Here is a 13,585-nt window from a genome sequence, read left to right as displayed (position 1 = left end):
CAAAAGTGGCACTGCACAGCCAGGATCACATGGGAAGGGAACCACCTCTTTTGGCAGCTGTTGAGATGTCAGACCAACTCAGTCCATCTGATACAACTGTACCATAAGTAGGAAGAGAATTGGGTCCTTCAAATAGTAGTTTCTCTTTAAAATCCATGAAACCTACCATACTTCACACTGTAAATACACAGATACAGATACCACATGGAAAGGAGCAGTATCACATAAAGAGAATATATACGTACTACAGAAACAGTAAAAGGTTAATATTTTTCCCAAAGATTGTCATTTCTTTGAACTGGTTTGCAACAGAGAAACTCTGTAAAGACTAGCTCACTAAAAGCAGTAAAGCTCGTACCACTTGTCCAAATAGCTTATATGGGCATCTACAGGTGAAAGTAGTAACATGTTGTGCCAATTATTCCTGGAATCATCTGTAAATCAAACTTGGAAAGAGATGATTGCTCTACAAGTATGTCACAATTACCTGACCAGCTCCTGCACATTTATCATTCAGCTAATTCAGACTGTGTTCATTTAAAGGGTTTTACCAAACTATAACATATAGAGAAACAATACATTTTTCACAGATTTTGTTTGGTTTAGTTTGTCTTTCATATTCACAGATTAAAACATGACCTTGCTTGTACATGTGCAACATTACACATGATGAAACATAGGAGTGAGCAGGAATGGCTAGGGTCAGTCTGCAGTTCCATCTGCAACTCTCATGTCAGAATAGAAAAGGGCAAGTCAGCTATGCACCCCCAAGGAGACAGGAGGTTAAGTCCAGGATGTGATTTCAGTCCATGAATCCTACTACCAGATGGGAGAAAAAAGAGAAAAAGAAAAAAAAACCAAACCCAAACCAAAAACCCAGGAGAGCTTTTCTCCAGCTTTTCCCTATTAGCCAGAGTGGGAATCCCGCACTCATCGTGTTGTGAACTGTGCATCTTCCCCAGAACCCAACTGTCCCCAGGCCCTGACAGAACTTCAGTTCCCAGGTCAAACACGCCCACAGAGCCGGCTACATGCCTTCTACGTATTGCACACACAGCTTCACAACACTTACAGCCCATTGCGGGGATAGGCAGGGACTGCTTTGTGCTTAATTTAACGCAACAGTGTCCTGCCTGCTCGATGGAAATGTGTGGCTACTGCAAATATTTCATGTTCCGACTGCTGGCGGGGGGAAGGGCAGAAGGAGGCTTTTCTCCTTTTTTTTTTCTGAGAGCTCATAATTTTCAGTGCAGATTCTGAGAGCTGAACTGCCTGGGGAGCCCAAGAGAAGAAACGTAATGATGAAGGAATCCTGTTGCAGCAACAGCAGCAGTGCCACATGGCTAACTAGCTGGAACAAATCACACTATTGCTCTCCAGCCCTCTCCTTAAGACACAAGCAAACGTGGCTCAGCAGTAAGTAAGTTCTCCAAACCAGGGCTCCGGTTCTCAGATGCAGGAATTTCAAGGAAACCTTGCCACAGTCCTTTTAGGATTGGTAGGCTTTCTTAGAAAAGTATTTCCTCATCTTCTTTTCTCCCCCATCGTTATACTTCCAAGTCCCTTTTCTGAGGGACTGCCTGCCACAGCATTCCGAGATCGTGCTGATAGGAATCAGAGCAATCTTTTCAAGGCTTATTTCTCTTCAGCATCTCTACCACCAGGTCCAAGGACCACAGATAGGTGGTTCTGACCATGCTCTTCTTTAGACATCGAAGCACTCTGAGTAAGATTTTCAGCCTGTTTGGTGGTAGTTACAATTTAAGTGTATTTACGGCAGACTAATAAGGAGTGAAAAGGAAATAGCATCATCTGATATGCAATTAAAAGAGGAGGCCCATTCAAGCAGTTTTCCCAAGCAATTTCCAAAGATTTGCATCTCAGCAATAAACCCTCAGCCGTATTAAAAGCCAGTCTTCATGAAATAAAGCTATGTCCATAGCTGAACCCATTTTTATGGAGAAATAAGCATTTCTGATATTTTACTATATAATACTGGGGGGGGTTTCACATGCGCAATATGATTGAGGTGGCCAAAAATGAGATATATACTTCTTTTAAGAAGACTTTTTTATTAACCAAGGTCATTTGGGCTATGCCCAGCTGGCACACAGAGGTTAGATCTTTCAGAGAACAGCAAGGCAGGGAAGTGAAAAGGGTTAAAGTCTTGAAACACAAACTCTCCAGGAGTGACCCTACCCCAAGCTATAGGAACCAAGGTAATATGAACTTCCAGTGAGTTTCAGCCAGACTGATTGCTGTCAGTAAACACACACCAAGGCACTTTACAATTTCATAATTTAATCCTATTTTTAGGAACATTTCATATTTTTCTTTAGCTGCAGGTCCTGGAGTCAGGTGATGAAAGAAGTGCAGTGCACACACTGCAATTACTCTGAATAAATTGCCACTGAAGGCTAAAATGAGAGTTTCACTGGACATTGTGCTTAAATAAGAGAGGACTGCTAGATGCCACAGCCAGATAGGGGCTACGGCTGAACCAGTTGTTCTGAGCTGTCTTTCATACATATCTCAGAGTAACAGATATATTTAGTTCTTTAATGTGTCTGGTTAAAAAACTATGAGAATTGTGGATTTTGCTGAAAGGTAAATGGTTATTATGCTGACCAAAGGGTGTGCCTTTCTCTGAGCTTTCAACTTTGGGGTCTGTGTTTATACACTGCGAGCTCACTGCCTGTGAAATGCTGCACAGCACTGATGAGAATTAGAGGAGCAGGAAAACAGAAAGGTTTTATTGTCAAAAGTGGGTTCTAATAAAGCAGGTAACTCATCTCTGTGTTATTTTAAGCCCCCTACTTTTCAGGTAAGCCCAAGCATACTGCCGACCATTTCTACTCAGACTTCCTCTGAGACTAACACCCCTTCTCTTCTTCTGAAGGGCTGTATGAAAGGGAAGAGTGGTTTAAATACAATTATTTTCAGTCAGTCATAACTGTCCCTTACTTTTTCATAACACCAAGAGGTTCATAGTGGCTTCTCTCCCCCTTACTACACTTCAGAATAAGGATAATACTCAGAATGAACTTTCTCTGCCTGAATACTGAAATCAAGGAGTTGCAAGCAGTTTTAGTAAGAGGAAGGAGGGGGAAATGACTGCAGCTATAAAGAGCATTCGGAGAGCTGGAGAGATACTGTACTTCCCAACAGCTGCACTGCATCAAGGCAAACCACAAAATAGTTTTGCAGCAGCTCCCTGGAGCACAGTGGAAACAAAAGCCAGACAAGGCTGTTTTGGGTGGGTTTCTTTTTTTAATGGTGGAAGATAGTAGGGAGAAAGGAACTGAAAGCAAAAAAAAAAAACCCTGTGCCAATATACCAATGTATATATGCTGTGTAAATATATAGGTAGCTGGCAGTAGTGCACATCATCACATGTTACCCATTTGCTGTGATTTATGTGCTGAGTTTTTAGGGTGGAATTCATTGAGTAGTCAATTACATTATTAATCTACTAATATAAACATCAGCAAAGATAAAGGAATACCTAAAGATATAGATAATTTTTATTTTCAAACTAGTGGCACTCTAAAGAAATTTCATTTAATTAACTAGTTACACCAGATTAAAAGTAGGGTAAATGAGGGAAGCTTTTCTGTTCCCTTTCAGAAAACTGATGTCAGTTGTTCTGATTGTATCTTTATTCTCCTCCTTTGACTCTCCATGAAAATACAGACCTTGTTGTTGCAGTCAGGAAAAGATGCATTGATTGTCTGCGGCCTTGACTGTAGCTATTCAGATACTTAACTTTTAATGAGAGGGTTAAGAAAAATAACTCCTCCCCAGGATCTGAAAAACTTCAGCTGAAATCGTTAAGAATGTCTGAGCCGAAGTCCCGTCTCCCTCCCTGCCCCCATTCTTCAGACTGCACTTCACTTAAATAAACTATTTGGGTTGGAAAACATTCCTTAGGTCTATTCTGACTCATGATTTCTCTGCTGCTCTAGAATCTTTAAAACACCAGGCATCTTGTCAAAAGTTTCAGTCTACCTAATCTGCTGGGGGAAAAAAGGCAGCTCCTCAGTTCCTTGAGAACAGGGAGCTCAGTCCAAAATAAGACACCACTTTGGGTGATGGCTGTTGCATGACACATGAAGAGGGAACATGGGTTCTTTCCTAGATTTCCTAATTACGCTGTCAGAGGGACACAGAACTGGCTATGAAGAACTCCCACTTTTTCATTCCATTTTTTTTCCTTTTTTTTTAAAACAGATTTTAGGACCAATCCATCAAAAAGTAGCCTTCAACAAGTTAAAAAAAAAAAAAGGCTGATCACTCGGTATAAATACCAACAGAGAATTTATGGTGTAACAGGGAGCATTGTTCTGGTATTGATACTACAGCAAACCCACAATCCGATTAACATGTTTACTTACCAAACACTTCCATGAAGTACAGATTTAGGTCCTCCCTCTCACAAAGAGCACAACAAACTTCCACAGTTACACAGTTTTCGATGGAAACAGGTATAGACCCACACACACAGCCGAGTCAGTGGTTTAAGATACGTTTACATATCTGCTGTTCGTGGTGTTGTCTATGTGCACACACTCAGTTCGTGTAAACTGCAAGCTAATACAATTTACTTTATCCCTTAAGGGAACAGAGATAAGGTAATCTCATTTTCTCATGTTTGTCACAGATTTTTTCATCATTCTCAGAGACATCGATCGTAGTTCAGCTGGTGCCAGAGCTTTTGTCAGACCACCTGTATGCAGTAGCTTATGTGTTTCTTTGGGATTGCATTGTACACAAAGACTTGTGAAGACTGACAGGGCTCTGTGTTTCTTTTGCCAATGAGTGTGACTACAGAGTATTTTATTCCAAGGAATGGTGTATGTTCATCTGCCATCAAAGGGCACACAGTAGGGTAAAGAAACTATTCTAATACCTCATAGCAGTGGAACACAAGAGCTCATAGAAAAGAAAGTGAAGTATCTTCTATACAGGCTAGAGCAAGTCAACCTGCTTCACATCCAGGCTCTCCAGTTATTAGCTGTTTAGACCCAGTTGCATTAAGTCACTCATAGAGAACAACCCAGAAATCAAGTGGCAAGTGATGCCCATTTCGCCAGTGTTTGCACCCGCACCCTGCAAAGGCAGCACTGTCTGCTAATACAGCTCCTCTCATGCCCCACCGCAGTCTCTCCCACATAGTACACTGCTCCTACCTCTCTCACAGCTGGCACACAACTGCAGCTCCTGGTCCATCAGGAGAGAGGCAAATGTTTGGTGCCAGACAAACAGCAGACACTTTGCAAAGCTCCTCACCTTCCCTCTGTCTCTTTTCCATGCTACCTGAGCACTACCTGAGTGACCCTAGCAGCTATACCCACACCACAGAACCCAGCTTATTACACACTCACCTGCAGTGCAGAAAGCATACAAGAATCCGGGTCAGCTAATTATGGGACAAGTCCTGGAACATTTATTTGTTATGGTCCAAATCCAGGAAATATGGACACTTCTAACATGCTGCTTTCTTTGAAAGGTGGTAATAAGAGTAAGACTGAACCTTAAGAACAGATTATATCACATATACATACATACAGGTATATCTGGAAGACAAAAAGGTTGCCTTAAGCAACCTGATCTTGGCCACAACCCCTCTAGGTCCCTCCTTGCATCTTTTTCCTGCGCTTTGTCTTCTATCCCTGTATTGAAGGGCACAATGTGTTTACAATCCACCTACCCAAGAGACTTCTGCAAATCTCTGATCAGCATGATCATATAGCAAACTATTTGTTAGCTGGCTCTCTGTAAACACACATATTCTTCAAATTAAGGCTTGAAGACAAGGGCTTCCTGTTTGCTCTGGTTCTTTTACAGCCTAACTTGACAGCTAAAGTCTCTGCAAGTGACAATATAATCCATTTCTGGCAAACTCATTAAGAAATATATGTAAGAAATAAAAAGAATAGCTAGAGCACAGTCACCTTGCTGTGGTTTAAGACTAGTGTCTCAGACCCAGAATCAGCCATAACTTTCCCTCTGAAATTTCTTTAGGACTAACATAGAGCTGGTCATCAAGACAGCATCTTCCAAGTGGCATTTTAATGGTCAGACAGTGTCTGCAGACACCTTCCAAGTGTGAAGAAGACTGAGAAGCTGAATTATATCCACTGTGGAACCCAGGTAGCAAGAATGCCATTTCCCAACTTTAATTGTCATTATGCCAACTCAGTAATAAATAACACCTGACATTCTGCTTGGTGGAAGTATAAATATTCAAAGATCACATACAACAATGGTAAGCAGCCTAACAGAAGTGTACAAGCAACAACTGAAAGACAGGTCTTGAAGTATTAATTACTTGGAGAGATGTAACACCCAGGTGTAGCTTGAGCTGAGTGAACAGATGCAACACTGGAAGTTCAGACTGATATTAGAGCTCAGCCACAGGATCTGCTTGTGCCAAAACATTAACATTTCTGTGTCAGTTGAAATTAAGGCAGAGCTGACTAAAAGAAGAATATTTAGCACCATTGTTGAACTTCGTATCTTCAAAGATGCTGTGCCAGCATGAAACTATTAGCATGTGTCACACATCTGTAAGTCAGGTAAATGAAGGCTCTTATAGGCATTATGCAGGGGGAGAAACAAGGACCCAGGAGGTAAATTGTCAGAGGTTAACTAGTAAATCAGTGGTTTCAGGTGATGATAAATGCTTGACTGCTGGTCTTATTGCACATGCCATCGTGCTACCTTTTTATGTAACTTGTATGCAAATGTTCCATTTATTGCAAGAAATTAAGAAATTATCTGGAAGCTTCATGGCTCCTTGAAATTATGAGATTCTAAGCTCTGTTAAATTGGCAAATACGGGCTCTAACTAACTTGTTTGAGTCTGTTGACTATATTAATAACCTGAAAACTGAATATTGGTGGATGCAACATGTTTATCATGTAACTCATTAGTTAAATTTCTGAATGAAATTTGATTGAACTGGTAAGCTGGGGTATGGGAGGTAAAACAGCAACATAAGTTAAAAACAAAGAGAAGAAAACTATGAAACATACTGTAGGGAGTGAGTGTATTCTTCACTTTTCTCAGTCTAATTTTGGCAAGGATATTGAGAATGAGAGCCAAAGTGCTGTCATTTTTAGTAGTGTGATTCTTGCATCAGTGAAATTTTCTGGTGTGCTGCAATAGATTCCCCCAGGTGTAAATATTATCATTATTTAGTTCTGGATCTCTAATAAGTGACCCTGCTTGCTCCTGCTCTGGCCTTAGTTTAGGAGAAATCATTACTTTGGAATAAGAACTGAGGACCTGAAATCCAGGTAAGATTTGGTACAGTTTTATTTTTAATGAGCAACTTTGCAACTGTCAAATGCAGCTCTGTATACAAACAATTAACCCAGAAGCTAGAAGTTTGGGGTTTTTTAGTTAGACAAAATGGAACTGAGAAAATAACATTGGTACAAAGAGGATTGTAGGTGTAGGAAAAGAGGCTAATTGTGGGGAACAATTAATGTATTAGGGGCAAGGATTATCAAGTAAAAATACTTTTCAGTCATCAGTCTAGAGAAGGAAATTAGGATGTAGTTGGAGATGGTTGTTTATTCTCACATATTCCTGTTTTTTACTACAGATACTTGCTACCTCCTTTTAGTGTCCTGATAGTTTTCATAGGCAGGCTAATGCCTGTCTGGCATCTTCACTGCCAGTCCTGGAAGAAAAGGTTTCCCACCTCACCACCTTTGAGATATCCCCATCAGTCAGTCCAGGAACAAAAGCCAGCAATTACAAGACAGAATTGCACCCGCTGAATATGGGATATCCCTTGAAAGGTGCTCTACTTTTTTGGCAACCTTTCAATGATAAGAAGTTTGCTTTGAAGTTTTTGACACAGAACTCATCAGAACCTGGAATGTTTGAGGTTAAAGTATACTTTTTCCCCTATTCTTGAGATACTATTCTTGATAAAAAACCTTAGTTGGAAGAGAGAGAGCAAACTTAAATTTTCAGAACTGAAGTGTAACAGTGTAGGAATGAATTTACAACAGGTTTTCTTCTTTATCAAATGAAACTTTAAAGCCTTAATACTTCCCAGGCATTCCCCCCTGTATTTTGTGTTAGCATGAGAAAATCTAGCTGCTCAAATTATGTCGTAAGCACTTCCATGCTAGTTACTGAGCAAGGTTTCCTTGTAAAAGCCTGAAGCATTGCCCTCAAACCCCTCTGATTCTTTTTTATCCTCACTTCCCTGGTTGTTGGAAGAGTCAATCCAATGAACCAAAGCTGCAGAGACATGGGCCCACAAGGGAAAGGTGACTCAAACTGATCTTTTGTAGCCCTAATTCCAATGAATGCACTAGCAGATCTCGTACCTGATATGTGATGGACTTGTTACCTATGTATTACATAAAGTCTTTCTATAATTCAGCATATCTCCTATAGTAGATGAGAAATATTGTTGTTCTAGATATGAGCAGCAAACACTAACCAAAAGCCACTGCATAGGATAAAATCATCATATTTATTTTAGCTAAATAAATTGGAGGTTTTTTCTAATTCTGAGTTGTCTTCTGTTTCTGTTGAAACCTTTCCTTCTGTATTTCCTCAAATGGGGATGAAAGGAAACTCTACGCTATTCTTTAGGTTATCTGATTTTTTAAGTCAAATTTGTGCATCATGAGAATTTCTCATGAGCCAAGTTAACCCATGATCAAATTAACCCTTGCTCATCAGGCAGAATGCTTCAGTTCCCACAGTTTTCCTGTTGATTTAAAATAGAAGCAAGCCCATTGCTTCCCTATTGCTACTGAAGGAAATCCTAAGATACTATGAGTTGTATGAGAAAATTCACTGTTCAAAAAGTCTTTGCAGTTAATACTGCATAAGCATCAAGAATGTCGTTCCTCTAACCCCAAAGTCATGTTTGTGCATGAAAAAGGGACAGCAAGCTTGTGTGTTCCTCTTCAGTAGGGATCTTCCCTGCAACAGGGGCAGCAGTTCCAGCAACTTGGAAAGAGCTGAGAAATATGAGAGTCTGGAAACAAAGCCATAAGAGTTCAGCTGGGCAACTCCAGTGAGAAGTCATCTGGAATGTGGCAACACTGAGTTTCAGGGTAAGCAAGCTATGGATCTGGAAGCAGCTAAGGAAAATTAAATTAACTCAAAGCAAAGAAAAAAGAGAACTCCTATACAAGCTAAGACACACATTCTCTGCTGCGGTTTGCTTTTCACTTTGTTACCACTCAGACACCTCCAGTGATCAAGTATCTGTACAGAGAGGTTGGAGTTTGCATGTGATAAACAAGCAAATTTTGTCTGGAGCCAATGATGCAGAATATATGACAACATTTGAATTTTGAACCATGCATCTACCTAAGCTAAAACGGCTAAATTGTTAGAGTATTATGATTTAGAATATTAGAGTATTTATTAGAATATTAGAACTTGCAAGACTGAGTACACTGATGTGTCTGTAGGTGCACAAAGATTGCAGAGGTCATGGGAGCTTGGACACAGCTGATGCTGCCAATGCAGAACTAGAGTTTGAACATCAATGAGAGCACAAAGTGTCTCAACATTTAAAATTAAGAGATAAAAGCATGAATATTTACTACAGAAAATAATGAACGAAGGCTCATGTAACTCTTTCACATTCTCTATTTGAATGCAAATAGCTTCAAGCAATAATTCTTAAGAGCACTTAAGCTGAGATGAAGTTTATAAACCAGTTCTGGAGGGGGGACACGCAGTTAGACTGTATCACCAGAAGTACACAGCAGCTCTCAGAAAAGCTGAAAGCTGCCTTCGTTTGAATGTCCTTCAGTTTCATGACAGGGATACGGGGGGAGGCACATTTCACTTGCAACAAAAATATTTACTTAATTTCATGACAACAGAATCATAGAATCACAGAATGGTTTGGGTTGGAAGGGACCTCAAAGATCATCTAGTTCCAACCCCCCTGCCATGGGCAGGGACACCCTCCACTAGACCACGTTGTCCAAAGCCTCATCCAACCTGGCCTTGAACACTTCCAGGGATGGGGGCATCCACCACCTCTCTGGGCAACCTGTTCCAGTGCCTCACCACCCTCACAGTACAGAATTTCTTTCTAACATCTCATCTAAATCGACCCTCCTTCAGCTTAAACCCATTACCCCTTGTCCTGTCACTACACTCCCTGATAAACAGTCCCTCACCGGCTTTCCTGTAGGCCCCCTTCAGGTACTGGTAGGCTGCAATTAGATGTCCAGAGCCGCCTTTTCTCCAGGCTGAACAATCCCAACTCTCTCAGCCTGTCCTCATAGGAGAGGTGCTCCAGCCCTCTGATCAGCTTCGTGGCCCTCCTCTGGACTCTCTCCAACAGCTCCATGTCTCTCCTGTACTGGGGCCCCCAGAGCTGGACACAGTACTCCAGGTGGGGTCTCACAAGAGCAGAGTAGAGGGGCAGGATCACCTCCCTCGACCTGCTGGTCACACCTCTTCTGATGCAGCCCAGGACACGGTTGGCTTTCCGGGCTGCAAGCGCACACTGCTGGCTCATGTTGAGCTTCTCATCAATCGATACCCCCAAGTCCTTCTCCTCAGGGCTGCTTTCAATCCATTCCTCGCCCAGCCTATAGTTGTGCTTGGGATTGCACCAACCCACGTGCAGGACCTTGCACTTGGCCTTGTTGAACTTCATGCAGTTCGCACGGGCCCACCTCTCCAGCCTGTCAAGGTCAATAGTGTTATTTGATGGCTAAGAGAGAGTTTGGCTTCAGCTGGCTGTGTAATCCACGGTCTAAACCTGCTAGGGATATAGCAGAAGAATGGATATAGCTATGTGTTCTCTCATAAAGGGTGATCTTTTCGTTTTCAGTTTAGCCAAACAGAAGGCACCTTGAATCAGGCTTGCAGCTAGCTTGCTTTGCTCTCATGTGTTTGAGGGGACTGTAGTAGGCATGACCCCACACTTCTCTATAGCAATTTTATAAGGCAGAGGCCCATCCTCTGTGGTTTGGAACCTTTCAGAGTAGCCTTCCAAAAGCCAAAGACCTGTTACATTGTAATTACTCACTTAATTAGCCAGTCTGGTTTGTTTTGGAGGCACTTTAACCCTTTGTTGGCTTGCTCCTTTTTCATTTGATAAGACTTTTTTTGGTACAAATTATTTAAGAAAACATTTTTGTTTCCAATTTGGATAATCACTGAGGTGATTGCAGCCTGTAGTCCCAATCCTGTGACCACTGCAGGAAAGGCTGAGCAGCTGCTGAATCTCACCTCCTGAGGCTATCCAGGCTGCTTAGGCTGCAACCCCAAATTATCCTGAGAAAGCATTGCTTTCTGGAGAATCCCCGCAGCTCGTGCCCTCGAGCCTTGCACCATAGCATTCCCTTTTAATGTACGCTACCTGTGGTCACCTCAGAGCAGGGTAGCCTGCTTACTCATGATATTGCCCCACTCCACATCACTCTCTTTCCTACAGGGCAGCATAGCATCAGTTCCACTGAGGGCCATGCTATGTTCCCAGTGCTGCTCCTGAGACAAAACCTGTTGGCTTCCTGCAGTGTATCCACTGAGACACCCCAGTGATTCAGGACTGGGACCTGCACACACACAGAAATTGCACCAATCCTATTTCTTAATCATTCTTTCAGTAATTTCTAAAATGATAAAAAATGGAGTAACTATAAAAATATAGTTTTATTTGTAAGATAGCAGACATTTGTACATGTACTTTGCATCTGGAGGTCTTCTGTCCAAATCTTATCCCTACACCCTACTGAGCCTCTAGTTCCACGTCACAAAATAAAAAACAATTTACAAATGAAAATATTCTCCCTCATGTCTGTTTACCAAAATCAGGTTAAGCTTAGACAGCTTAACTATTCTCATGCATCACCTGCTCAGTAATATAGATTCTGTAGATATGGTCTTACTTTTCTTAGAGTACCTGTCAAGTACATTAGTTTTCCATTTAATTTTTCAAGAGCAGTTTAAGCCATAATCTTAACTACAGAGTTTGCCCAAGAAAGATCCAGAAGAAAAAAGTAAACATTTTGAATCTGCAAACTATATAGGAAATAAAAAGTATTTTAAATACACAGGCTCAGTACTGATACCAGTTATAGAAAATAAACGTATACAATTGACCTGTCTGTTTAAAGAACTCGGCTTTCTTCCAATATTGTGGGTTTTTCTTTCACAAGTACTTTGGAACCTAAGAGTTGCCCTATAAAGTCAAATCAAAGTGCATCTAATGCAGTGTTTTGACTCACACAGTGACCAGTAGCAGACACTTAGGAAAAAAAGAAAAAAAAGAAGGAAAAAAAAAAGAGGTGATAATTTATTAAAATATTCTAACTGCCTTTAGCTTCCTATGGTGCAGCAACTACATCTTCAACTCTCACCTGCCAATTTCCCCTTTGTGGGGTTTCAAGGAGTCTACTGATTTATTGCTTAATATTTCACATATCTTATTAAAATTTGATATGTGAAAATATCATACTGTGAAAAAAGTGGAGTACACCATTACAACAAGGGTGCTTTTCATCTCACAAGACTATGTAGGAATATACCGAGACAAGGATTAGCAACCATTTTCAAAGAGTGGAAAACTTTGTAGGGGAGAGAATGGAGAGCTATCGCTCCTTATCCATTAGCAGTATTTACTAACAAGGAAAGTTAATACTAATAAGGTATTTTGTGCTGAAGAGTGCCAACAACATTCTGCAAAACATATTTTTGGTCTGAAGGCACAACAGACCTCAGTAAGGGGACACTTGCATTCTCTCTACTTGCCTGCCCTTCACGTCCCCCCATAAGTCCTAACCTTGTAGCCCACTTCAGTGGCACTGGTGGAAGAACCCACAAATATTAAGATTCTGCAAGTTTCATGAAACTGGCAGGAAGGCAGAGGGAAAAGACTAAAATCAGCAACTCCAAGAAGGAAAGGCTGCAGTGGGAGTCAGAGCCTGCCCAGTTTGGTTTACCAGCAGGCTAATCAGTGCAAATATGCTGGCGTGCTGGGGACTAGCCCCAGCATGGGCTGCTTTTTGCCAGCTGATAATTAGTTGCACAGGAGGGAGCTGAACCTAGTGAGAGGGAGCAGGTATAGAGGATTTGAGCAGGTAATCTGGGAGAAGGGAGGACCTGAGGTTTTTAGGATGTATGCCACTTCTATCTCTAAGGTCTATTGGTTCCACCACTCATGGAATCACCTGGGGTTTTCTACAGAACTACCTGCTATTACAAAATACAATGACCTATTAATCATTATCAAATGTTTTTACAAAGCACAACCAGCTTTGAAAATGCTTGTAGGGAGAAACAGCACCATACTGCATGCCATTCATTGATTCTACCACTTAAAAATGGGAATGTTGTGCTGTACAAGTAATTCTGGGACACAGCAAGATACTGCACTCAGCCAAGCCTTACATGAGGGATTGCATCTGCGGAGATTTCACATTTGCCTCTGTGTGACATGAGCATATGCCATGAGTCCTTGTATTCACATGCTCTAGGATTTTTTCCTAGTCTGCAGGAGATCTTGTTTCTCTTTTCAGTGAATGGGGAGTAGAAAGTTGTGGGAAGGACATCCGAAAGTAATCAGCATGCAGA

Source organism: Balearica regulorum, chromosome 2, assembly GCF_011004875.1.
Source record: "Balearica regulorum gibbericeps isolate bBalReg1 chromosome 2, bBalReg1.pri, whole genome shotgun sequence".
Lineage (NCBI taxonomy): Eukaryota > Metazoa > Chordata > Aves > Gruiformes > Gruidae > Balearica > Balearica regulorum.
This window is presented reverse-complemented; position numbering follows the sequence as displayed.